General features: G+C 39.0%; 1 protein-coding gene across 3 annotated transcripts in view; it reads right to left on the bottom strand.

The window, feature by feature from the left end:
* The window catches only part of PLSCR4 (phospholipid scramblase 4), a 69055-nt gene extending 45249 nt beyond the window's left edge, over nt 1-23806 (bottom strand). Inside the window, exon 1 of one of the 3 annotated variants that reach the window (XM_074333986.1) lies at nt 23569-23806. The gene's annotated coding sequence lies outside the window, so the exon portion shown is untranslated. Of the gene's footprint in view, nt 1-23093; nt 23233-23568 lie in introns of those variants that run through there. The other 2 variants (XM_074333982.1, XM_074333987.1) reach the window with 2 other exon arrangements.
* Nucleotides 23807-24568: the final 762 nt, after the last annotated feature.

The following is a 24568-nucleotide window of genomic DNA, read 5'->3' as shown; positions in this document are numbered from 1 at the left end:
TTAATCTTCAACAATGGAAGCAAGAATGTATGGTGGGGTTAAGACAGTCTATTCAATAAATGGTGCTGGAAAACCTGGAGAGACACATGCAAAAAAATGAAGCTGGACCACCTCCTTACACCATATACAAAAATAAATTCAAAATGGCTTAAAGACTTAGATGTAAGATCTGAAACCATAAAATTCCTAGAAGAAAATATAGGAAGAAACTTCCCCGACATAAGACATTACCCAGAGTAAGATTTTTACTGATATATCCCCTCGCACGAGGGAAGTAAGAGAAAAAATAAACATGTGGGATTACATCGAACTAAAAAGTTTTTTCACAGCAAAGGAAAACATCAATGAAACAAAAAGGGACCCTACTAAATGGGAAAAGATATTTGCCAATGATATATCTGATACGGGGTTAATATCACAAATTTATAAAAAACTCACTCAACTCAACTCCAAAAAAACAAACAACCCAATTAAAAAATGGGCTGAGGACATGAAGAGGCATCTTTCTACAAAGGACATACAGATGGCAAACAGACATATGAAGAAATGCTCAACCTCACTAACCATCAGAGAAATGCAAATAAAAACCACAATGAGATACCACCTCACCCCAGTCAAAACGGCTATCATCAATAAATCAACAAACAATAAGTGCTGGCGCGGATGTGGACAAAAGGGAACGCTTGTGCACTGTTGGTGGGATTGCAGATTGGTGCAGCCACTATGGAAAACAGTATGGAGGTATCTCAAAAATCTGAAAATGGACTTACCTTATGATCCAGCAATTCCACTCCTAGGTATCTATCCAGAGAAATCCAAAACTCTAATTGAAAAATCTCTGTGCACTCCTATGTTTATTGCAGCACTATACACAATAGCCAAGGCATGGAAACAACCAAAATGCCCATCAGAAGATGACTGGATTAAGAAACTGTGGTACATTTATGAATGCAGTATTACACAGCAATAAAGAAGAAAGAAATCTTACCATTTGCAACATGGATGGACCTAGAGACCATTATGTCAAGTGAAATAAGTCAGACAAAGAAAGACAAATACCATATGGTCTCACTTATATGTGGACTCTAAAGAAAAGAATAAGTGAATGAACTAATCAGAAACAGTTTTGGAGACTAGAGGAGAAACAGGGTTGCTAGATGGGCGGGGAGTAGGGATATGGGGGAAGGTGAGGGAATTAGAAAACAGGCAGTAACCACAAGATGGCCATGAGATTTTGAAAATTAATTTGGGGAATGTAATCAATAATGTTGTAAAGATTTTGTAGGGTATCCGACGGACACTTGTCCCATTAGGGAGACCACCTCAGGGATGATGTAGATGCCTGTTCACTGCATTGTACACCTGAAGCTGAACAATAATGAATGCCAACGCCAACTATAATAATATATATATATATATATATATATATATATATATATATATATATATATATATATATATATATATATATGGTTACAGGAAGCAGAGTACAGCATTAGGAATAGAGACAGTGGAAATGTAATGGCTCTGTGTGATGTCAGAGGGATAGTGGATGGGGCGAGGGGGGTTCACACAGTGTGAGGGATATAAATGATAAATGTCTAAGTATTACTTTGTCTTGTGTACCTGAAATTAAATTAAAAAAAAAAAAAAAGTTAGACGACCTAAACTTTTTGCCAACAATTCATGGCTCTTGCATCACGACAATGCACCAGCTCACATGGCACTGTCTGTGAGGGAGTTTTTAGCCAGTAAACAAATAACTGTATTTGAACACCTTCCCTACTCACCTGATCTGGCCCCCAGTGACTACTTTCTTCACCTGAAGATAAAGGAAATATTGAAAGGAAGACATTTTGATGACATTCAGCACATCAAGGATAATATGATGACAGCTTTCACAGCCATTCCAGAAAAGAGTTCCAAAATTGCTTTGAAGGGTGGATTGGGTGCTAGAGTTGGTGCATAGTTTCCCTAACGGAGTACTTTGAAGGTGACCGTGGTGATATTTGGTAATGAAGTATGTAGCACTTTTTCTAGGATGAGTTTGTGAACTTAATTGCCCAACCTCATATAACACGATCTGTATATTATATACTTATATAATACTAAACCATAGGGCTGGAAACAATAGGCACACCAGTCAAATTTCTAAATTCTCAAAGAGATAACTGTTGTTACATTTCAATTTAAAACTAACTTGAATGAGACCAAATAGAAATCATGATTCCTTTAAGTAAAAATTTTAAGATTTTACCTACTGATTCAGACCTCAAATGTACTGCTATGATATGCTTTAAAAAACACTCTTTTTATTGGGTTTCAGTTTTAGATATTAATTACTAATCATCTACAAGGTGCTAGAAACTTTTTATATTTTGAATGAAATGGACATTATGATTTTCATTACATAGGTAAGGAAAGAGAAGCTCAGAGTTTAAATAAACTGTTCAAGGTCACAGTTTTATAAACTGGGGAAACTACAGTTCAAAATGCCATCAGCACAAGCCAGATTACCATGCTAAACCCTAGTGAAAATTACCTTCTTCATCCTTGCGGCCCTCTCTCTGCTATCCCAACTTCCTCATATTGCTTTCCAATTATTCAGTTCTCTTTACTATTATACCCTAGATTATGAACACACGCCCTTCTTTTAAGCTCCCTTCTAAGTTCCATTTTGTAAGGTTTTTGAAATACATGCCTAATTTAGAAAGAAATTATCTATAAACCCAGAAAAAAGTAAAAATCATAATAGATCTCAAGTTCCAGTTCTGGGTAAGCTATAGTAAACCTACACCACCCTGTCTCTCCCAATGAATGCAGTTAATAAACCCAGACAGAACAACTGGACAGCTATCTGAAGACCCTGGAAATTTAACAGCAGCAAGAACATGGGAGAAGACCAGAATCGGAAATACATCAAACCAGAATCATTTTTCTAATTTTTCTCTGCTACCCCTGCCCTGATACTATTTCAAGGCAGCCTAAAACACACAAGGAGGTGCCATATGCCAGGAGAGCTCCAGGCGAAGACCTCTGGTTCTTGCCTGAGCAGGGGGAAAGCAGAATTCGTAAAGCTCAGGAGGTGAAGAACTCCCCAATATTTTTTTTTCTTGTACTCCATTCCCTCATGTTCCAGATCCTGGCAATGCCACTGTGGAGAAAGGAGCAATTACACTTAAAAAAAAAAAAAAAAGCTCACAAGCGCCTAGAATACTAAGGGAAGGAAATCTTTCCCTGGATACAATGTGCTGTGGTTCCAAGAGGATGGGGGTGAAACCCATCTCCCACCCCCTTGATTTTTTCTCTCTCTGCCCTCCTTGAATGCAAGTGAATTTGTGGGAAGTACACAGCAAAAAAAAGGTAAAACAAACCTAACTTTTCTAGCTTGAAAACTGAAAAGGAGACACCCAGAGTATTGGTACGGAGATTGTGGAGAAGAAAGTGTCTCAGTAAAGTTATTTATGAACTTCCAGGTTCATCTCTGAGTAGTGCATGCATGGACCTGATCCTAAACATCTGATTCTAATAAAGTCTTTGAGAACTGAAGTAAAGGAGACTACTGCCCAGGTCTGACTGGCCACTGGGCTGCATACATACAAGAGAGATGTGAAGAGTCTGGCAAAGACTTTGAAATGAAATTGACACTGAAATCACAACACACAGAAGGCTGGTCAGAACTTGTGGCCTGAATCCAACTGGGTCAATGCCAGCTAAAACAGTAAGAAAATTATTTTCCTCCATAGCATCTAAATAAGATTCAGAATCTCATAACATGATATTGAAAATGTCCAGGATAAAGTACAAGCTTACTTTATATACAAAGAACCAGAAAAGTCTCAACTTATGGGGGAAAAAAAAAAAATCAAAAGAAGCCAATCCCAAGATGACACAGATGTTGCAGTTAACCTGACAAAAATTAAAGCAGCTATTTAAAAAATGCTCCAAGAAGGGAAAAAAAGTGGAAAAATTAAGTCTCTGCAAAGAAATAGATGTAAAGAAGCAAATCAAAATTTTAGAAAATAAATAAATAAAATTTACTAGATGGGCTCAATAGAAAAATGGAGACTACGTGGCAAAAGTTACTGAGCTTGAAGACAGGTCAATAGAAACTATCCATTCTGAAAAATTATTGAAAAAAAATCAGCAAAACCTTAGGGATCTGTGGAACAATACCAAAGGATCTACTAGTTATGGCATCAGAGTCTCAGAAGAATAGGAGAAACAGTGTAGTGCAGAAAACATTTTTTGAAAAAATAATAGTGAAAAGTTTCCAAATTTGGCCAAAAAACAACAACAAAACATCCATAAACCTACATATGATCTCAGTAATGTGGAATCTAAAGAACAAAATAAACAAAAGCACCAAAACAGGAACAGATTCAAACAAACAGAGAACAAACTGATATCAGACTAAAGGGGAGGTGAAAAAAGTGAAGGGATTGAGACGTGCAAATTGGTAGTCACAAAATAGTCACAGAGATGTAAAGTACTACATATAGAATATAGTCAATAATATTATAATAACTATGTATAATGTCAGGTGGGTACTAGACTAATTGTGAGGATCACTTCCTAAATTATATTAATGTCTAAACACTTCATTGCACACCTGAAACTTACATAATATTGAAGGTCAACTAATGGGGAAAAAATATCATAAACCTACCCATGCACTCAATGAATCCCAGACAGAATAAAGTAAAGATATCCACTCCTAGACACATCATAAACAAACTGCTGGGAACTAAAAAGACAAAAAAATCCTGAAAGCAGCCAGAGAAAAACAATACATTAATTAAGAGAATAACAATTACAGTGATTGTGGATTTCTCATCAGAAAATCATGAAGAGCAGAAGAATATTTTTTAAGTACTGAAAGAAAACAACTATCAATCCAGAATTCCATTTCAGGAAAAATGTCCTTTACAATGAGAAATAAAAATATTCAACTGTGGGGGCAGAGCCCCAAAAAGCAGTTTCCAGGCTCTCGGCCTCACATAGAAAGGTGTTGGCTCAGGTAGTAAATGGCCAACTGTGATTGCATGGCCATCAGCTGTGGCTAGTTGGCCGTCAGCTGTAACCAGTGAGCCATTGGCCACGATATAACTGCTGTGGCTACGAGAGGGAGAGAGGAGAAGAAGGAAGGAAGAATGGGGCTAGCAAGAAGATGGCGGCTGGGCTGGCAAGTGTGGATGGCGGTTTGCGGACAGTGTGGATCCAGCCTCCAGTGAGAGTATAGTGCCGCCAGAGAGAATATAGTGGTATGAGTCCCCTATCTATGGCTCCGTGGGTGTTCCTTTTTGGCCTCACCATATCCTGCGTTCTTGTATGGGGAGCGGGAGCAGAGACCCCGCCGGACGCCCCGCATGACACATGGCGCAGCGAGCAGGGTATGGTGCCGGCCAAAGCTCTCCAAAGAGCAGTGGAGCAGTTTGTGCGTATGAACACTCAGTCTCAGGAAGACCAGGAGGAGCAGCTGCCGGAGAGCTGGACCCCCGTGGAGGGGTGGGAGGACGTGGACGGTTCTCCCACCAGCACAGGAAAAGCCATGCAGCTGCTGGAGGGATGGAGCCCCGTGGAGAGGTGGAAAGATGTGGACGGTTCCCCAACCAGCACAGGCCGGAGAAAGCGAAGGTCGTTGCAGCCCTGTGGGCCGGGGAAGTTCCTGCTCAGGCAGCCCGGATGCAGGACTTGTAGTCCCAGGAGGTAACGCTTGCTGAGTCCTCCGTGGGAGATGAGGGTGAGGTCAAGGTCATCCCTCACCCCCAGGACAGCCCTGGCGAATGACTATGGACTATGGGGAATTGCCTTCCATCCCTAATTTAATGGACCGCTTGACTGTTTGTTTGGGAACTGTTGTTAGTGGAACTGGGGGATATTTGCTTTTGTCTCTTGACTGGCCGCCATTGAGAATATGTAAGCACCTTGATTGTGAGTCGCTGTTGTTCCAGCAGGGTACCCTGAGAGGCACAGAGAGAGTGGCAGTGCCTTGAGAGCCCTGGCTGAGTCCAGGAAGTCTGGCTGAGCCCTGAAGATACCCTGGCTGTGCCCAGGAAGTCGGGATGTTCCCAGAGAGAGTGGCAGTGCCTTGAGAGCCCTGGCTGAGTCCAGGAAGTCTGGCTGAGCCCTGAAGATGCCCTGGCTGTGCCCAGGAAGTCGGGCTGTTCCCAGAGAGAGTGGCAGTGCCCTGAGAGCCCTGGCTGTGTCCAGGAAGTGTGGCTGTGCCCACAGAGAGTGGCAGTGCCCTGAGAGCCCTGGCTGTGTCCAGGAAGTGTGGCTGTGCCCACAGAGGGTGGCAGTGCCCTGAGAGCCCTGGCTGTGTCCAGGAAGTGTGGCTGTGCCCAGAGAGAGTGGTAGTGCCCTGAGAAATCCTAGCTGTGCCCGGGGAAACTAGTGGTACCCTAAGAAGTCCAGGAAGTCTGGCCGTGCCCAGAAGCACTGGTGGTGCCCTGAGAAACCCTGGCTGTGCCCAGAGAGCCTGGCTGTGTCCAGGATATTGCATTCACCCCCAGGCTCCTCGCACAGGTCCCCTCGCGGAAGACGCTTGTCGCGTAGATTGTGAGGCGAGAGCCTGTAGGGGTGGAGTGTGGGGGCAGAGCCCCAAAAAGCAGTTTCCAGGCTCTCGGCCTCACATAGAAAGGTGTTGGCTCAGGTAGTAAATGGCCAACTGTGATTGCATGGCCATCAGCTGTGGCTAGTTGGCCGTCAGCTGTAACCAGTGAGCCATTGGCCACGATATAACTGCTGTGGCTACGAGAGGGAGAGAGGAGAAGAAGGAAGGAAGAATGGGGCTAGCAAGAAGATGGCGGCTGGGCTGGCAAGTGTGGATGGCGGTTTGCGGACAGTGTGGATCCAGCCTCCAGTGAGAGTATAGTGCCGCCAGAGAGAATATAGTGGTATGACTCCCCTATCTATGGCTCCGTGGGTGTTCCTTTTTGGCCTCACCATATCCTGCGTTCTTGTATGGGGAGCGGGAGCAGAGACCGAGCAGGGTCCCCCGCATGACATCAACCATAAAGGAAAATGAAGGAATTCATTGCCACCAGACCTGCTGAAGAATTCATAAAGAAAATTTCCATATATAAGGAAAATGAAATAGCAGAAGGAAACTTGGAACATCTGAATTGAAGGAGGATGAACAGAAACAGTAAACATCTGCACAAATCAAATACTGATCTTCTCTTCTTAAATTCTTTAAAATAGAGAACAGACTTCCGGAAAAATGGCGGCGTGAGGTGAGCCTCTGTAAAGCTCCCCTGGAATTTACAAAGAATCGAACAACAAAAACTCCACAAAGGACTCCCTGCACAGCAGACAGGCAAGACGAAGAGGCCCACTACTGACTGAAATCACCTACAGGTGGGAGATTCGCGCAAGTGGAGGGAGGAGGGAAGGGAGAAGCGCGCGGAGACGGAGCCGCGCGGGCGCAGGACGCAGACCTCGCTCAGTGTGCCGAGCTCGCTGCTTCCCGGAACCACCGCAGCTGCGGGAGAGGGAAGGACTCGGACTGCTAGGGCTCCGCCAGGGCTCCACGGGGCTGAGGGGACAGCATATAACACGGCTGAACCCAACGCTCACGGCAGAGACCTCGGAGAAAAGACTGAGGGAAAAAGGCTGAAAACGGTGGTTTAAGCCCACACTGCCGAGCAGAGAACAGAGCCTTAGGCACTGAGACTAGCCGCCCCCTCCCTCCCAGAGCTAGCCCCGCCCCCACCTGCCCGGTGCTAGAAGCGAAACAGTAGCAGTGTCAGATCAAAACAACAGAAAATTTGCTGTTTTGAGAACTGTGGGCCGCAAACACAAATTCACAGCCCAACTAGTTCCAGCAAAGGGGAGAGAGCTGTGGAAGCAGGACCCGCTGTGGTGGTCGCCGCCATTGCTCTGGGCCACCTCTCACAACTCACCCTGCCCCTGACCCCACCTATCTGGGCGGATCCCTGCAGGAGTAAACAGAACTGCTGAAATATACGGGCTCTGAATCAGGAGCTGGAAGAGCTTTGGAACATCAAAAGCTCTCAGTATACCCACCGGGACACTGCGCCCTGTGACCTAGACGAACTATTAACAGAGGAGAAGCCCGTCTCCAAGGGAATCCCCGAATTGTGTGAGAAGTTGGAATAGTGCAGAGAAAACATAGCACTACCGTGTGGGAGAAGAAAAATAAGTTGCAGTTGGAGAAATAATAAAACATTCTACCAATAAGTACTGGCAAACAAAAGAAAGACTGCTTTCTATCAACCTGTTGCAGAAGTCACTCCTGTAGATGTCTAGGAAGAGAAATAGTAAACCAGTAATCGCCATGAATAACCAAGGCAACAAGATAGCACAGAAAGAAAGTGAAAAATCTCCAGAGAAGGCACTTAAAGATACAGAAATATGTGACTTAAATGACAGAGAATTCAAGATTGCAGTTCTGAAAAACCTCAACGAGATACAAGAAAACACAGATAGGCAGTTAAAGGAACTCAGAAACTCAATCAAAGAACAGCATGAGCATTTTACGAAAGAGATTGAAATCTTAAAAAAGAACCAAATAGAATTTCTGGAGATTAAGAACTCAATAGAAGAAATTAAGAATGAAATAACCAGCTTAGGTAGTAGAGTTGACCAGATGGAGCAAAGAATCAGTGACATCGAAGATAGAAACCTGGAAATGACACAGATAGAAGAAGAAAGAGACTTGAGACTTAAAAGAAATTAAAGAACTCTACAAGAACTTTCTGACTCCATCAGAAAGAGCAATATAAGAATAATGGGCATACCAGAAGGAGAAGAAAGAGAGAAGGGAACAGAGAATATATTCAAACAAATTGTCGATGAGAACTTCCCAAATTTGTGGACAGAACTGGACCCTCGAATCCAAGAAACAAATAGAACACCTAGTTACCTCAATCCCAACAGGCCTTCTCCAAGGCACATTGTATTGAAGCTGTCTAAAATCAACGACAAAGAAAGAATCCTCAAGGCAGCCAGGGAAAAGAAGACGGTAACTTACAAAGGAAAGCCCATTAGATTATCATCAGATTTTTCAGCAGAAACTCTACAAGCCAGGAGGGAGTGGAACCAAATATTCAAACTATTGAAAGAGAGAAACCATGAGCCAAGAATAATATATCCAGCAAAGATATCCTTTAGATATGAAGGAGGAATAAAGACCTTTCCAGACATACAGAAGCTGAGGGAATTTTCTAATACACGACCTGCACTACAAGAAATACTAAAGGAGGCTATTCGACCACCATCAACAGGGACAATTTGTGGCAATCACAACTCAAAAAGGGGGAGAGTAAAGGCCTGAACCGAATATGGGAATGGAGAAAGTAAGCGTGCTGAAGAAAATGGAATACTCTAAATATCAAACTTTCTTTTACATAAACTTAAGGGTAACCACTCAAAATAAATCCAGAATTGAAATATATACTGAAATAAAAGAAGAAACAGAGGGAAACATCATAGAATACCACCACACAGAAATAATAGACAACAACAAAAGGCAAAGAAACAATGGAGACACAACCTTACCAGAAAACTAAAGATAGAATGACAGGAAATCCTCACATATCAATAATCACCCTAAATGTAAATGGACTGAACTCACCAATAAAAAGGCACAGAGTAGCAGATTGGATCAAAAACTAAACCCAACCATATGCTGTCTCCAAGAGACACATCTCAGCTACAAGGACAAGCATAGACTCAAAGTGAAAGGGTGGAAATTGACACTCCAAGCAAATGGTACCCAGAGAAAATCAGGTGTAGCCATAATGATATCAGATGAAACAGACTTCAGGGTGAAAAAGATAACAAGAGACAAAGATGGACATTTCATAATGGTGAACGGGACTGTACAACAAGAAGACATAACAGTCATCAATATTTATGCCCCCAATCAGGGAGCACCAAAATACACCAAGCAACTACTAACAGAACTAAAGGGAGAAATTGACCAAAACACAATTATACTAGGGGACTTAAATACATCATTGACAGCTATGGATAGATCATCCAAACAGAAAATAAATAACTAAATAGTAGCCCTAAATGACACATTAGATGAAATGGACATAATTGACATTTATAGAGCACTTCATCCTAAAACATCAGACTATACATTCTTTTCTAGTGTACATGGAACATTCTCAAGGATAGACCATATATTGGGACATAAAATCAGTCTCAACAAATTTAAGAAGATTGAAATCATACCATGCATATTCTCTGATCACAAGGCTTTGAAATTGGATATCAACTGTAAAAAGAAAGCGGCCAAAAACACAAATACATGGAGATTAAACAACATACTTTTAAAGAAGGACTGGGTCAAAGAAGAAATTAGAGGAGAGATCAAAAGATACATAGAAACAAATGACAATGAAAATACATCCTACCAAAATTTTTGGGATGCAGCGAAAGCAGTTTTAAGAGGGAAATTTATCTCATTACAGGCCTATCTCAAGAAACAAGAAAACTCCCAAATAAATAACCTCATGTTACACCTTAAAGAACTAGAAAAAGAAGAACAAGTAAAACCCAAGGTCAGCAGAAGAAAGGAAATAACAAAAATTAGAGCAGAACTAAATGAAATAGAGAACAAAAGACAATAGAAAAAATTAATATGACAAAGAGCTGGTTCTTTGAAAAGATTAACAAAATTGACAAACCCTTGGCTAGACTTACTAAGATAAAAAGAGAGAAGACACTGATTAACAAAATCAGAAACGTAAAAGGGGAAGTTATCACGGACACCACAGAAATACAAAGGATCATCCAAGAATACTATGAAGGACTATATGCCACCAAATTCAACAACCTAGAAGAAATGGACAAGTTCTTAGAAACATATAGCCTTCCAAGGCTGAACCATGAAGAACTGGAAAATCTAAACAGACCGATCACCAGTAACGAAATTGAATCAGTCATCCAAAACCTTCCCAAAAGCAAAAGTCCGGGACCAGATGGCTTCACTAGTGAATTCTACCAAACCTTCAAAGAGGATCTAATACCAATTCTGCACAAACTCTTCCAAAAAATTGAAGAAGAGACAGTACTCCCTAAGTCATTTTATGAGGCCAACATTACCCTGATACCCAAACCTGGTAAGGACAGCACAAAAAAAGAAAACTACAGACCAATATCTCTAATGAATACCGATGCAAAAATCCTAAATAAAATTCTAGCAAATCGAATACAACAATGCATTAAAAAGATTATTCATCACGACCAAGTGGGGTTCATCCCCGGGGCACAAGGATGGTTCAACATACGCAAATCCATCAATGTGATACATCAGATTCAATGCAATCCCCATGAAAATCCCAATGGCATATTTTAAAGAAATAGAACAAAAAATCATCAGATTTGTTTGGAACCACAAAACACCCTGAATAGCCAAAGCAATCTTAAGAAAAAAGAACAATAATGGAGGTATCACACTTCCTGACTTTGGCTTGTACTACAGGGCCACAATAATCAAAACAGCATGATACTGGCAGAAAAACAGACACATAGACTAATGGAATAGAATTGAGAACCCAGAAATAAAACCACGTAAATAGGGACAGATAATTTTTGACAAAGAAGCAAAAAACATACAATGGAGCAAAGACAGCCTCTTCAATAAATGGTGCTGGGAGAATTGGATAGCCACGTGCAAAAGAATGAAACTGGACTGCTATTTGTCACCATGTACCAAAGTTAATTCAAAACGGATCAAAGACTTAAGCATAAGACATGACACAATAAACTGCATAGAAGAAAACATAGGTACTAAACTTATGGACCTTGGGTTCAAAGAGCATTTTATGAATTTGACTCCAAAGGCAATGGAAGTAAAAGCTAAAATAAACGAATGGGACTATATGAAACTTAAAAGCTTCTGCACAGCAAAAGAAACCATCGACAAAATAAAGAGGCCACCAACTGAATGGGAGAAGATTTTTGCAAACAGTGCCTCCGATAAGGGGCTAGTATCAAGAATATACAAGGAACTCATGCAACTCAACAACAAAAAAACAAACAACCCAATTGAAAAATGGGCAGAGGACCTGAAGAGACATTTCTCCAAAGAGGACATACAAATGGCAAATAGACATATGAAAAAATGCTCAACATCACTAATCATCAGAGAAGTGCAAATCAAAACCACAATGAGATATCACCTCACCCCAGTCAGAATGGCTATCATCAACAAGACAAATAGTAACAAGTGTTGGAGAGGCTGTGGAGAAAAAGGAACCCTCATACACTGTTGGTGGGAATGCAGACTGGTGCAGCTGTCATGGAAGGCAGTGTGGAGGTTCCTCAAAAATTATGAATACAATTACCATATGACCCAGCAATCCCTCTCCTGGGTATCTACCCAAAAAATCTGAAAACATCTATCCATAAAGACACGTGTGCTCCAATGTTCATTGCAGCTTTGTTTACGGTGGCCAAAACATGGAAACAACCAAAATGTCCTTCGATAGATGAATGGATAAAGAAGTTGTGGTATATATACGCAATGGAATACTATTCGGCGGTAAAAAAAGATGAAATAAGACCATTTGTGACAACATGGATGGATCTTGAGAATATAATGCTAAGTGAAATAAGTCAGACAGAAAAAGCAGAGAACCACGTGATTTCACTGATATGTGGTACATAAACCAAAAACAACAAAAGAACAAGACAAACAAATGAGAAACAGAAAGTCATAGACACAGACAATAGTTTAGTGGTTACCAGAGGGTAAGGGGGGTGGGGGGTGGGGGGTGGGAGATGAGGGTAAGGGGGATCAAATATATGGTGATGGAAGGAGAACTGACTCTGGGTGATAAACACACAATAGGATTTATAGATGATGTAATACAGAATTGTACACCTGAAATCTATGTAATTTTACTAACAATTGTCACCCCAATAAATTTAATAAAATAAAATTTAAAAAGAAAAAAGAAAATACCAGAGTAAATCTTCATGACTTTGGGTTAGCCAATGGTTTTACAGCTATGACACCAAGCGGAAGCAATGAAAAAGAAATCAATACCCTGGACTTCACCAAAATTAAAAAGTTTAAAGTGCAAAGAATACCATCAAGAAAATGAAAAAAAAACAAACTCAGCGTAGGATAAAATATTTGCAAATCATATTTTATCCTACAAAGGTCTGGTGAGGGACTTTTATTGAGAATATATATGTAAACAAACAAACCCAGAAGTCAATAATAAAGACAACCCAACTGAAAAATAGCAAAAGGATTTGGACACTTCTCCAAAGAAGCTACATGAATGGCCAATAAAGACATAAAAAGATTCTAAACATTATCAGTCATTAAAAGACATGCACATCAAAACTACAATTAGTTACTTTTCACACTTATTAGGATGGCTATAATGAAAAAGACAGACAATAACAAGTGTTAGCAAATATGTGGAGATACTGAAACCCTCCAACATTGCTGGTATAGCTGCTCTGGAAAAGTCTGGCCGTTCCTTGAAAGATTAAACACAGAGTTTAATATGGTTAATACAATTAAACATATTCCCCAGCAATTGTATTTGTCAGTACATACTCAAGAGAAATGAACATTGTCATAAAAACATGTTTATAGCAGCATTATTCAAAATAGCCAAAAAGTAAAAACAATTCAAATGTCCACCAATTAATGAATGGATAAATTTTTAAGTGTGATATATCCCTACAATGGAATAGGTGTGATCAAACAATATGGTGAATGTTTAAATTAAAAAAAAAATTATTAAGTAAAAGACACATTGCTATTAATCCCCTTCAAAATATTCCCCCTCGCTTCAAACACACTTATCCCATCATTATTGCCACTTTCTGAAGCAGTGCTGGTAGTCCTCTTTCACGAGTGTCTTTAGTTGCAAGGTCATGACTGCCTCGATGTCCTGAATCCATTCAAAATGTTTACCTTTCATGGCCATTTTGACTTTGGGGAACAGCAAGAAGTCACACGATGCCAGATCCAGTGAATAAGGTGGATGAGGACACACCGTGTTTTCATTTGACGGAAACTGCCATAGCAGAAGTGATATGTGACACGGAGCCTTTCCGTTGTGATCACAAAATACGGTGACTACTGCTGCCAAGTATCATCCAACGGAAAGGCAGGCATCTTCAATATGGAAAGCGGCGCATCGAACCTTAGTAACAATCTGTGACAAGTTTCAACTTGTTTGGTGCAGTCAGTTGGGTGTGAGCTATGTTTGAGAGAAAGTGTATTTTAAAGTGTGCCATAAATCATCCTCCATCATGACAATGCTCTATGTCATACATCACTTCTTGTACAGCAATTTCTGTCAAATAAAAATATTACAGTGTGTCCTCATCCACCTTATTCACTGGATCTGGCACCATGTGACTTCTGGTTCTCCCCCAAAGCTAAAATGATTCAGGACATGTAGGCAGCCATGACAGCACAACTAAAGACACTCATGAAAGAGGACTTCCAGAACTGCCTCAGAAAGTGGCAAGAATGATGGGATAAATGTGTTCAAAGCAAGGGGGATTAATGGCAACGTGTCTTTTACTGTATTTTTTAAATTTAAACATTCACTGTATTTGTTGATCACACCTCGTTATTATTCAGCCATAAAAAGTAATGAAGTACCGATACGTGCTACAACCTGAATGAACCTTGAAAACTTTAAGTGAAAGAAGTCAGTCACAAAAGATCGTACTTTGTATGATTCTCTTTATATGAACTATCCAGAATAGGCAGGTCTCTAAAGATATAAAATAAGTTAGTTGTTGCAAGGGGTTGGAGGAATGGTGACAGTAATGTGAAATGACTGCTAATGGGCATTGGTCTTTTTTTTCTTTTTGGAATTATAAAAACGTTCCAGTATTAGATTGTAGTGATGGCAGCAAAACTGTGAATACAGAAAAACTCAATAAACTTTAAATGGATGAATTTTATATGTGAAGTCTATCTTCATAAATTTATTGAAAGAAAGGAAGGAAGGAAGGAAGGAAGGAAGGAAGGAAGGAAGGAAGGAAGGAAGGAAGGAAGGAAGGAAGGAAGGAAGGAGGGAAGGAGGAAAGGAAGGAGGTGGGAGGGGGAGAGAGAGGGGGATATTAACATTCCACAAGTATACTTCAGAGCAAAGAAAATTACCAGATAAGAGGTCCATCATTTAAAACTGGGAGTCGATACCAGTAAGACACAGCAATCCTAAATATTATTATACCTAACATGACCATCAAAATACATGAAGCAACAACTGACAGAACTGAAAGAAGAAACAAGTCCACAATTATAGTTGGAGACTTGAACATCTCTTTCAGTAATCCACAGAAAAGGAGAAAATCAGCAATTACACTAAAGAACTAGAACATCATCAACCAACATTAATATCTGTAGAACATTCCACTCAACAACATCAGAATACCTATTCTTTCAATGCATGCAAACTTCACCCAACAAGACCATATTCTGGATCATAAAACAAACCTTTAAAAATTACAAAGAGTTAAAATCAAACAAAGTTTGTTCTCTGACCATAATGTAATATAGCTAGGAATCACTAACTGAACAATAACAGGCAAATCTCCAACCACTTAGAAACAACACACTTCTAAATAATTCAGTCAGAGGATATCTCAAGAAAATTAAGAAACTATTTTGAACTGAATGAAAACAGGTCATAAATGTGGTGAACTCTCCAGAGTATGTATCTTTCAAAGATCTTATAAACTGAAAGGAATTCATAAAGCAATTTCCCCAAGACTGACCTTATCATAATACTGGATTCCAACTGTTAATGTAACTTCCTATATAGCTGAAATCTTACCAGTACCATCTTTTATTCTCTACTTGCAAACTAATTGATTTATGTTGTCCATGATTTATGTTGTTCATTTAAATTTAGAGAACCATTAAAATAAAAATAGAAGATTTCCTTCTCCTCTTAAAAAAGGTGATTGCACCATGTAAGTTTACCAAGTCAATAATTTTCTGGGATTTAGCTATTGCAATTATCACATATATTAGAGTGCAACTGCGTGGGGTCAATTCTTCTCACAATGATGAAATCTGCTGCAAACTTACTGCACACATAGTTTACATTAAGAACTTTCCATATGAATCATAAAGCATCATGAACCCAGAAAAATCCACCTCATCTCCTTTCATTAAAGTCATCACCTGTTTAAATACATCCTATTATTCCTTCCTTGGATAAGGGCCTGTCACAACCACCAAAACCCAGTCGGGGAAGAAAGTGTTTTTTTAAGTAATTAAGTATCTATACTACGGTGCATATTTAAGTATTCAAATATAGAAACATATATTTATGTACATTATAAACTAAGAAAACGATTCAAAAAATCTGGAATGTGATCAAATTTGCAGAACTGTTCTACTGGGCAAACTTTTAAAACTTTTATGAGTATATAAGCCTGCAACATTAAAACAATATAAAAACAACTGAGAAAATAAAAATTAACACCTTTGGTAGCCAAATCTGAAAGTGTGTACTTTTAAATTGGGCCGAGTTGCTAAGATATTTTTAAAGAAAATATTCTTTGACTATGATATTAAATCAAGTGTATGTTTGGTTGTGGTTTTTTTTTTTTTTGACTTTTGTTAAAAAAGCTATTTGACTATTTTGAATAGGGCTGCAATAAACATAGGGGTGCATATATTTTTTTCGAATTAGCGTTTTGTATTTCTCTGGATAGATACTCAGGAGTGGAACTGCTGAGTCATAAGGTAGTTCCATTTCCAGTTTTTTAAGATACCTCCATACTGATTTCCATAGTGGCTGTGCCAATCTGCAATCCCACCAACAGTGCACCAGGGTTCCCTTTTCTCCACAACCTCGCCAGCACTTTTTGTTTGTTGATTTATTGATGATAGCCCTTCTGACCGGAGTAAGGTGGCATCTCGTTGTGGTTTTTATTTGCATTTCTCTAATGATAAGTGAGATTGAGCATTTTTCATGCCTGTTGGCCATCTGTGTGTCAACTATAATTTAATATGCACAGTGTCACAGGATATAGAGTACAGCATAGGGAATAGAGTTAATGGAATTGTAATAGATATATACGATGTCAAGGAGTAATAGATTAAGGGAGAGGAGTTATCACTTTGTGAGGGGTGTAAATGTCTATTACACTGTTTTGTACACCTAAAACTAATATTTTTTTAAAAAGCTATTTGAAGGTACTTGAGATAGTAGAAATTTTTTAAAGTATGATGAATAGAATATGCAATTTTCTTACAAGGATTTTGCAAATATTAGCTCACCATTTGATGTTAATATTTCCAAAACGAATGTATACTTATCTGCCTTCTTAAACACTCCGATATTACCAAGAATATTTAAGAATACATAGTCAAATATGCTTAATATAGTATTAAATAATACGTTTGAGTTTCTTCCTGCGACATTGTAAAAATTACAAAATTTTCATTGTGTCAAATAAAACTGAAGGAAACCTATGTAAATGTTTCATAGAGAGAGCTGCAATCACATACAGAAGGCGGACAAGTATGTGTCAAGTATGTAAGTATGAAAGTTCAAACTAATTTACGCATATTTCCAAAGTTCCTTCCTGCTCAGCAATCAAGTACAATGATTCTCAAGTAAGAGGGTGGAAGGCGTATAACAGAAATTTGGAACCGTTCTACATGTGCCTTGGACCATATCAGACCAGGTAATGCTGATGGTGCTGGCTCAGGGTCACACTTCGAGAACCACTAATGAAGGGGACTTCTTTCCCTAAGTATATGAGGTTTGAAACCATTTCCCAAAGAATTTTGATATACCCCTCACCACCACCCACCACCCCCACAATTACAGATCTGTGACATCCCTTCTCCATTCAAATAAAAGTCCATCTTCTAAAGGAATCATATTTTAATAAACTCAATTAAATCTTCAATTTACTAATAAAATACCTAAATTTTTCCTCAAACCTCATTTGTAAAACCAAGTGAATTTCCTCTAAAGTTCAAAAGAAATCCAAAATATGTTGTAAGACTCTCAAATGATACATTCTCATTCTCATAAAAGGAATAGAGAATAGAAACAGTAATAATTGTAAACTACACAAATATCTAGCACAATTGTTAAGAACACACATTACAGTAAAACCTCATAAATCATATTTCTTTAAAAATATGGATATAGTTTTGTAAAAATCATTAAAATGCTTATAATAATCTGGAAAATTACAATGTACTTTGTTAAAAAGTGCTTAAAACTTAGAGAATATGCTAAAATATAAACAATGCTTCCTCTTCAAATTTTGTACCAAAATGTATATATTTTATAGTCTGATTTGAAAAAATAAACAGTAATAAATCGAATTGGCAATCTCTCTTGCAGTGAATCTGTGACTAAAAAGACCCTGGGTTCATCAAAGATGAAATGTTTCACACACCATTATAAGTACAATTCTTTTTATAAGCTTTAAGCCAAAATCTTGGTTCCTATGGTGTACTGTGTTGAGTAGTTTTATGGATTTCTTGGTTACCAGGGAACTGGAGAGTTGAGTGGGCTCAAGATGAACGGATTAAAGTACAACGACTATGAAGGATTTCAGTCATTCCTGTTTCTCTCCTTGGCAACTTAATAGGTTGCTGTCACAAAGGGTGGAATTAAGAAACCATCTTACTTCAAAAAGCAATTAGAGAGGCTTGCACTAACAAGATAAACCTAGGTCTGTTACTTTGGGATAAAATATGCAGAAATGTCCCAGATATCCATGATCTTTCATTAGAACTATATGTGGAATATGTATTTAATTGTATCTTTGCATGAAATCAATGCCACAAGAAACTTGAGAGAAACAGATTTTCACTATGAACAAATGAAAACGTTGGCAAAACCTTTTCAACTGGTATTGTGAGGTTTTTATAACCTATATAAACATACTTCTTATTTTAGTCACACCATTTCTTCCAAACAAAAGGTCTATGGTTGGCTCTCTCCTTCTTTTTAACAAATATTAAGAATTTTGGAAGTTGGTTATTTGGATCTATTTTAAAATAAAAGAATGAGATTAAATGGGAGCAAACTGATAGATAACTTTTTTAAACATAATGCATCAGTTTAAATCGTTCAAAGAGACTATCAGGTCTCTCCATGTTAGCTCTCAAGGGGGAAAATGTTATTGTTACTTGGAGTCTCAAAAATTATCGAAATAATATTATCATGATGTTCCTACAATACACTTAAGGAAACATTACCATGCCAATTATGATATCTGGAAGGTTGCCAGATAATACCTTATTGTGTCATTTTCTGGCTAGTCTTCTAGTACTAAAAACTGGCAAAACAGGATGTCATGTGACCTATAATTAAACCATTTGGATAAGAAACCTTACATTTATAAAAACAGATATCTTTAAATGGGTGTTAGTATCTGCAAACACTGGAATAAATCAGTAGAGCAGTACACACATTTATACAACAAAAAAGATGGCGTCCTACCTAGATCCCCATTTTCCATCTCAAAAGACAACCAGACAGATATATATATATATATATATATATATATATATATATATATATATATATATGCCTTTTAATACAAATTGCTGTTTTCTACATACTTTTATCTCGGTTTGATGTTGATCACATTTCAGTTTACATAACCTAATTCTTTTTTTAATAGCTGCACCCTAATTTATTTAACTGTCTGCTTAATGATGAAAATTTAGATTGTTCCTGAATGTATGCTGCTACAAACAATGCTGAAATTAACATATACTTCTTTATGTACCTAAGTATTAAATTCCTGGAAGCAGAACTGCTGGATCAAAATTTTGTGCATTTTCATTTTGACATATATTGTCAAACTGTACTCCAAAACATTTGAATCAATTCACATGCCAGACAGAAATGTGTTACACTACTGTGATGTTTTATCAAAACTTTTGTAATTGCCAATCTGAAAGGTAAATACATTTGTTATATTTTCCACATCTTATAATGAAAAAGTTGAGTTTTTATTACGTTTCATCAGGTGTATCTCCATTTCTGTGAATTACCTGTTTGTCATCTGTCCACTTTTCTGCTAGCTTTTTAATTTCCTTTTTGTGTTCTTTATATGAATGGTATGAGAACTTTAAGAATTCTTTTCAAATGTCATTTATTTTTACTGCATTTTTGCCATGCATTCTTTATTTTTTTAAATTCAGTTTTAGCTGTTTTCCTTTTTAAAGGCTAGCATCTCTCCCTCATCCTCAAGAATGAGTACTTTAAAGGTGAATTTTAGTACAATGCTGCTAAAATACAGAGTATGAACAATTCTGCATTTCCAGTTAAGAGATTGTGAAATCCCTCAGGCAAAACTTTTCAACTGTGTGCCTAAGAGAAACATCACAGCAATCATATTAAGGGACGAGATGGAGGTATTTTCAAAGAAAGAAGCTGAAAAACGACACTTAAAGAAAAAGTAAATGAAAAGAACACTATGAAAGCTTTGTGAATACATTTCTTTTACAGTTAATGACAACTAATACATCCAGAAAGGAACTGTTCTGTATAAATTACTAATTATACTCTCAGGGTCTTTACTATTACTTTTCCTATTGTAACATCATTTTTTTCCTTATAAACATATATACATTATAGAACTATGTAACAGAACATGTATACATAATATAATTCAGTCTTTTTTACAAAAGTATTGTTACTGTATGTTTTATATAAACAGTATATATGCTTATATAAAACATATATATACTGTTTAAACTTGGTTTTTGTGTTTGTTACAACTTATAATGTACTTTGGACATATTTCCAAGTTACATTTAGAGCTATCAAGCGTTTTAAACTACATACGAGTACTTTTCCACCTTTGAATGTACCATAAATTACATAACCAAATCTCAATCAATACTTATAGAATTGTTTCCAAGTTACTATGTTACCAAAAATCGTACTGTGAACATCTTTGACATAGATTTTTATTTGTATACTTAGAAACATGATAAATTCCAGTAAGTGAATGAATATTCAAAAAATTTAATACCACATTTTGCTATGTATAATGCACACTTTTTTGCCCAAATTTGTGAGGCAGAAATAAGGATGCACATTTTACACAGGTAGAACTAATTCCATATCTATATGAATGTTTTTAATTATGTTATTTATGCTTATGAATTAAAAGTGTAACTCTAGAAATCAATAACGATACCTGTATATAAAATACGATCATCGGTTTTGTTGAACTTACGATGAACCTGCAACAACAAATAGTTCTTGGCCTTCTATGATGTGTAAATACCATAAATTTGTTACCGGTGCATAAAATTTCTTGCACCTTGTATCTGTTCGTGTTTTATAATTATTTGTTACGTAAAATTTCTTATACCATATGTTAAAAAATAAATGCTAAAATTCCTTTATAATACAAAAAACAAGTACCTAAATGTAAACAAATAAAAATTTGAATTAAAAAATTAAAATGAAACATTTTTTTCCCAAAAGTTTGGTCCAAAAATGTGGATGCCCATTACACAAAGGAGAGCATTATACACGGCAAAGTACGGTAGTTATCACCATATAAAAGTTCTACCAATACATTCCACAAAGAGTTTGTAAGAATGTATTTCTCTTCTCACATTAACAATACCGAGTATGATCAGACTTTCAAAATTACCAAAACAGGAAAATGCTGTCTCACTTTAATTGCATTTTTTTGATAATTAGTGTGACTGAGAGTCTTCATACTGCTTCATAGCATTTCTCTTGCTATGAATTGACTTGCTTTAGGTTTTGGTATCAACTTCAGAAATGCTTTTCTCATATGCCATGCTCACAAATATTCATTCAGGTTTTCTTCTTTTACTTTTAGGTTTCATATATTTAAATTAGTAAATCATCTAGATTACATTTGTGTGTTTAGAGTGGGGGAAAGTTCCAGTTTTATTATTAGTTTTCCCAAAGAAATACCTTATTGGCCAACCATAATTAAATATTATTTCTTCCCCACCCACTCATTTAAAATGTATGCTAATCAAATGTCAGCTTTCCTATTATTCTCAACTATGTCTCTTCAGTTTCACTGATTTGTCTAGCAGTAGGTCTATTCCCTCTTCCATTGCCTTTTAATCACTATAGCATTATAATACCTTTTATTATGCAGTGAAGTTCCCACATATTTGAACATTTTTCTTTTAACTGAAATCTTCCTGACAAGTGTTTTTCTACATGAGCTAAACAGTTGCTTTGAAAACAAACACACAAAAATGGTGAGGAATTCAATTAATTTATACATTCTTGTAGAGAAATGATATCGTTACCTATAAAAAATATATTTTATTGTATTTTTACCTATACACACTCATATATATATTTGATGCATTTTCATACATCCCTAGAGTTTTGTATCTTTTTTAAATATGTTTTTCAATTTACTGTTATTTCATGACAAATTGAACAGTTTATTTTGTTCTATTGCATTTTCTAGTTTATGTATGTAACATCTACTGAGATCTGTAAATTACGGTTAGAAGCAATTGGACACGATCAAATTCTTATTTTTTTCCTATGAGACTTTCAGTTCTTTCCTGTAGACATTCAAGGTATACAATCACATTATGGGTTAAAGTGATCATTCGGTGTTTTTTGCTAAAGAGAATGTTAATATCCTCTTCCGTGTAATTCACAACAATGGCACAGGTGATGATGAGCGGTCTTGGCTTTTCCAGATTTAATGGAAATAATGCTGCTGTTTCAAGATTAACCATGATAGATGGAGGTCATCTTTCTATTCCTAATGTAGCAACACCCAATTTAAAATACTGAATCTATACTCTTGTAAGGAGGTGGGAAATCAACCTTAGTGCGTTATAGTTGGGGTGGCTACATTTGAAACATGCAATACAAAATTAAAAACTCAATTAAATTCTAGATCCTGAGAAGATGAACAAGACCAGAAAATAAATGAAAGCAAAAATCTAAGTCTTGAATACATACGTTTTATTTTAAGAAACAAGTCAAGTACACCCTGGAATAAATCCCATCTCCCCAGTGTGCCCTCATGGCTAAGGTGAGACTGATCTTCTCCGCAACCCCGCCCCTCCGCCCTCCAGCAGGTAAAGAAGTTACGGTAAACCCTTTGACCTGTCAATCGGCCGGGCTCCAGCCCGAGAGCTGCACGGAGGGGATGCCTGCGAGACGCAGGCGGAGCCCGCCAGCGGAGCCACCGCGGACAGAGGCGAACGGGTGGCGAGGGCGGCCGCGCCCGGCGCGCCTTCCTCCCGCCGCAGAAGCCGGAGGGGGGCGCGGGGCCGGGCGCGCAGCCAGCCCCCCCAGAGCGCCTGTCTCTCGGGCCCAACGGGCTCCCCAGCAGACAGCCTTCGTCCAGGAGCCACTGCCGGGGGGGTTAATAACCAGGGGCCCCGGTCCCCAACCTAGACTGGACGCGCCTCGCCTGCCGCGTCCCCCTGCAGACGCGCGCCGGGAGCCTCGAAACGTCCGCAACCACCTGAGGATGCGGCGCCGCGGACCCGGCACTGCGGGGCCAGACGCCGCGCGCCCCCCGCGGACACCCGCGTCCGGCCTCTACCCGAGTCGCCGCCCGCCCGCCCCCACTCACCGCCCGGCCCGCCGTCGGCTCGGCTCCCGCGACGCCCGGCCTCGGCGCTGAGCTGATCCACGCAGGAGCGGGAAGTGGGGCCGGGAAAGGGAAGAGAAACAGGAGGATGTTTCCAATTAAAAACAAAGGAGGGTGCGGAGAGGAGGGGGCGGTGCGGGGCTCAGACTCAGGGGCGTGGCCCTGGCGCGGACACTCCCCCGGGCGGAGGGTCCCCGGCCTCGGACTCCGCCCCCCACGCTGGGAGTGGGCGGGTCGGTGGTCCAGGGGGCGGGGGCACGGCTGTGAGCACCGCTCTGGGCGGATTCCAAATAGAAAACGAGAGGGAGGGGGAGATAAAGCTAACAAGTTGTCAGGCCTCTGACGCGATGTGACAGAAAAAGAGCAAGTCGACAGTTGCCTCTAATCAGGGACAGGCAGTTTCCAGAGCTGTGCTGAGGGGATTACTGAGCACGGAAACGAAGCCAAGAAACCAGTCTTTCGCAAGAGCTGGCTCGCTTGAGTCTGCTCCCACCCCACCCTCTTGGCTTGGGCAATGGACCCTGGCGAAGCAATGCTGATCGGAGACACTCAGGCCGGGCCCACGCATTTTGTTTCCTATTCCACAGCATTGGAGGGGGGGGCGAGGGAGGCCAGGAAAGAGGGGAGACCAGCAGGTCTTTGTGCTCTCTGACATTGGAACAAAAACGCCATTTGTTAATTACCCTTGTTAGGCACTAAACCCTTTTTCAAACTAGTGGGGTTCAGGTCTGAGGCCCACCGGGAGGAGTACGACCCACTGACAGGAACTGGGAGAAACTAAATGTACCACACCTTATTATAAAGAATCGGAATGGGACTGAAGTAAATTAGATTAACCTGGGAAGAGTGCCTGGAAGTGCCCCACTATGGGAGAAGTTTGGATGGGGAAGTTTGGAGAGGAGTTCTGGAATTTTCTGTTTTCCTTTTTTTTTTTTAAGCTCTTTGTTTAAAATATAGTTAGCATAAAATATTGTATTAATTT

Source organism: Rhinolophus sinicus, linkage group LG01, assembly GCF_036562045.2.
Source record: "Rhinolophus sinicus isolate RSC01 linkage group LG01, ASM3656204v1, whole genome shotgun sequence".
In the NCBI taxonomy this organism is placed as follows: Eukaryota; Metazoa; Chordata; class Mammalia; order Chiroptera; family Rhinolophidae; genus Rhinolophus; species Rhinolophus sinicus.
The sequence above is the reverse complement of the archived record's forward strand: the minus strand, read 5'-3'. Positions and strand labels throughout refer to the sequence as shown.